Consider the following 4413-nt stretch of genomic DNA (forward strand, 5'->3'; position numbering starts at 1 on the left):
GTCCCACTCAGTTACTCCAGTTATTTGTATTGACTGACTGCTCCCTCTTAACTCCTGAAGGATGTCCTACACCCAACCACACAAGACACTGATTAGCCATTAAAGCAAAAAGCCTCTGAACAGTGCAGTGCAGGTTTTTAGACAGGGAGCACGTGAAAACAAAAAAATACACAGAACAGGCAGAAGTTATCAGCCTGAAGCAGCCAACACCATTTAACTTAAACACAAACCATAACCATTACTAAAATATAATTATTCATATCCTTGTGCCTTCCCACCACAAACAGATCAAACCCACTTCCATCCTTAACCATAATCCTATCCCTAATTCTTACCTTCACCCTAAAATATCCATCAAGATCATAATCCCAAACATGACTGCTCTTTGAACTACATACTTTAGTTTTTAGTTTAGTTGAGATACAGCACCAACTGGGTTCGCGCCAACCAGCGATCCCCGCACATTAACACCATCCTACACCAACTAGGGACAATTTATACATTTACCAAGCCAATAAACCTACAAACCTGTACGTCTTTGGAGTGTGGGAGGAAACCGAAGATCTCGGAGAAAACCCATGCAGGTCACGGGGAGAACGTTACAAACTCCGTAGACAGAACCTGTAGTCGGGGTTGAACTCAGGTCTCCGGCGCTGCATTTGCTGTAAGACAGCAACTCTACCGATGTGCCTACTCTTTGGGAGCCATACATTTTACTTAAAGCCTTCCAACATAAGCTGATCAAGGATAGATAATGCCAAATTAAACTGGACGTAAAATAATGTAGACTTTGGCAGCCATCAATTAAATTAAAAACATGGTAGAGAGTATAAAAAAACCTAAACTATACCGTCACAGCCTTGGCTTCACAAAGGAGCCTAGAAATAGTTCACAGCCTCATGTCTGCTGTGACAGCAAGATTGGGTACTGCACCCTGCCTAACATCACCTTTACTCAATTCAATTGCTCTTGTCATTATGATTGATACTCTGACCTGCATAATATCACCCTTCCTAATTCATCTATTCTTGACCCAACTATTTGAATGCCTTTTCCCTGCCATTCCACCTTCCAAACAGTATAAACATGTTGGGTTCCTCTACCAGTACTCCTCTACCAGTACTTTAATTTCACATCTTGTCCCACTCACCAATGCCAAAGGTCATAGAGCTTTGGCAGCTCGTTCCATACACCCACGACACTTTGTGTAAAAATGATATCCCTCGGGTTCCCATTAAATCTTTCCCCCTCGCCTTAAACCCATGACCTCTGGTTCTCGATCCCCTACTCTGGGCAAAAGACTCTGTGCACTGACCCGATCTATTCCTCGTGATTTTGTACACCTCTACAAGATCCCCCAACATCCTCCAGTGCCCCAAGGAACAAAGTCTGAGCCTGCTCGTCCTATCCCTATAGCTCAGGCCCTCGAGTCTTGGCAACATCCAATATAAATCTTCTCTAAACCCTTTCCAGCTTGACATCTTTCATATCATATCATATCATATACATACAGCCGGAAACAGGCCTTTTCGGCCCACCAAGTCCGTGCCGCCCAGCGATCCCCGTACATTAACACTATCCTACACCCACTAGGGACAATTTTTTACATTTACCCAACCAATTAACCTACATACCTGTACGTCTTTGGAGTGTGGGAGGAAACCGAAGATCTCGGAGAAAACCCACGCAGGTCACGGGGAGAACGTACAAACTCCTTCCTATAACATGGTGACCAAAACTGAACACAATACTCTAAATACTCATCAACATCATATATAACTGCAACAGAACTTTGCAACTTCGAAACAGTTGCTCCTCGACTAACGACTTACGATATTTCGACTTTGCGATGGTGCAAAAGCTGGGTAACAGCAGCGAGCCGCAGCTCCCAGTCAGTCACGCGATCAGGTGTATAAAATGCATTTTCGACTTACAATATTTTCGATTTACGATGGGTTTATCGGAACGTAACCCCATCGTAAGTCAAGGAGCACCTGTATTTGATACTCTGATTGATGAAAGCCAATGTGCCAAAAGCCTTTTTGACCACCCGATCTACCTGTGATGCCACCTTCAAGAAACTATGTACCTGCACACCTAGATCCCTCTTCTCCACAACACTTTCCAGAGTCCTACCAGGTCCTGCCTTAGTTTTACTTTGCAAAATGCAACACCTCATATTTCTCTATCAAGTTCCTGCTGCAATTTTTGACAACCATTTTCACTATTTACAATACCACTCACTTCAGTCTGAAGAAGGGTCTCAACCCGAAACGTCACCCATTCCTTCTCTCCCGAGATGCTGCCTGACCGGCTGAGTTACTCCAGCATTTTGTGAATAAATACCTTCGATTTGTACCAGCATCTGCAGTTATTTTCTTATACCACTCACTTTAGTGTCACCTGCAAATGTGCACATCATGCCATGTACGTTCTCATCCAAAACATTGTCCATTTCTTGTCATCAACTGCCTCGCCTTAAGCTTTGGACTCTGCTCACAAACGTCCTGGCCCCTCTCCTCCAAAAACCCTGGAATCATGCAACTTCATGCACGTAAACAAGATCACAGAGTTTAAATTATGACAAGCAGGCATAATTGTCAGGATAATAAAATAAACAGATTTATACTGCACCTTTCCCAACCTTTGGAAGTCTCTAGGTGTTACACAATAATTAATTAATTACATAGTGATCGTTAAAAGCCAAGTCTGATTGGATTTGCCCATTTGCCTCATTTACTCGTACTTCACTTCATAAGTTTATAAGTTATAGCAGCAGAATTAGGCCACTCAGCCGATCAAGTCTGCACCGCCATTCAATCATGGCTGATCTATCTTTCCCTCTCAACCCCATTCTCCTGCCTTCGCTCCATAACCCCCTGACACCGTACAAATCTTCTAAGTTGTCGCCAGTGTAATTCCTTCACCAGGTCACCAGGTATTTTTGATGTTATTTTTGATGTGATCGGTGCATCTTTTTGTTTCCAACATTAAGCTGCATTTGGGCTTGAGGGGCGCACATCTGGGTGCGGGCAGGTTGGTGGTGGGGAGAGGGGGTAGGTTGGTGGTGGGGAGAGGGGGTAGGTTGGTGGTGGGGAGAGGGGGCAGGCTGGTGGTGGGGAGAGGGGGCAGGCTGGTGGTGGGGAGAGGGTGTAGGTTGGTGGTGGGGAGAGGGGGCAGGCTGGTGGGAGAGGGGGCAGGTTGGGGGCAGGGAGGGGATGGGGAGAGGGGGCAGGTTGGGGGCGGGGAGAGGGGGCAGGTTGGGGATGGGGAGAGGGGGCAGGTTGGGGATGGGGAGAGGGGGCAGGTTGGGGGCAGGGAGAGGGGGCAGGTTGGTGGTGGGAGAGGGGGCGGGTTGGGGATGGGGAGAGGGGGCAGGTTGGGGGCAGGGAGAGGGGGCAGGTTGGGGATGGGGAGAGGGGGCAGGTTGGGGGCGGGGAGAGGGGGCAGGTTGGGGGCGGGGAGAGGGGGCAGGTTGGGGGCGGGGAGAGGGGGCAGGTTGGGGGCGGGGAGAGGGGGCAGGTTGGGGGCGGGGAGAGGGGGCAGGTTGGGGACGGGGAGAGGGGGCAGGTTGGGGGCGGGGAGAGGGGGCAGGTTGGGGATGGGGAGAGGGGGCAGGTTGGGGGCGGGGAGAGGGGGCAGGTTGGGGATGGGGAGAGGGGGCAGGTTGGGGATGGGGAGAGGGGGCAGGTTGGGGGCGGGGAGAGGGGGCAGGTTGGGGATGGGGAGAGGGGGCAGGTTGGGGGCAGGGAGAGGGGGCAGGTTGGGGATGGGGAGAGAGGGCAGGTTGGGGGCGGGGAGAGGGGGCAGGTTGGGGGCGGGGAGAGGGGGCAGGTTGGGGATGGGGAGAGGGGGCAGGTTGGTGGCGGGAGAGGGGGCGGGTTGGGGGCGGGGAGGGGGCGGGTTGGGGATGGGGAGAGGGGGCAGGTTGGTGGCGGGAGAGGGGGCAGGTTGGGGGCGGGGAGGGGGCGGGTTGGGGATGGGGAGAGGGGGCAGGTTGGTGGCGGGGAGGGGGCGGGTTGGGGGCGGGGAGGGGGCGGGTTGGGGATGGGGAGAGGGGGCAGGTTGGTGGCGGGAGAGGGGGCAGGTTGGGGGCGGGGAGGGGGCGGGTTGGGGATGGGGAGAGGGGGCAGGTTGGTGGCGGGGAGGGGGCGGGTTGGGGGCGGGGAGGGGGCGGGTTGGGGATGGGGAGGGGGCGGGTTGGTGGTGGGGAGGGGGCAGGCTGGGGACAGGGAGAAGGGGGTAAGCCAGGGGGAGGCCTAAGGCGGAGCGGCCTCACCTGGCGGGCGGGCGGGCGACGGTCTGGGGGGCGGGTGAGGGGGGGGAAGAGGCTGGGGACGGTGACAGGATGTGGGCGGAGTGAGGGGCGGCGACAGGGAAGAGGCCTGAGGCGGAGCGGCCTCACCTGGCGGG

Source organism: Rhinoraja longicauda, chromosome 25 (genome assembly GCF_053455715.1).
Source record: "Rhinoraja longicauda isolate Sanriku21f chromosome 25, sRhiLon1.1, whole genome shotgun sequence".
Classification (NCBI taxonomy): Eukaryota; Metazoa; Chordata; class Chondrichthyes; order Rajiformes; family Arhynchobatidae; genus Rhinoraja; species Rhinoraja longicauda.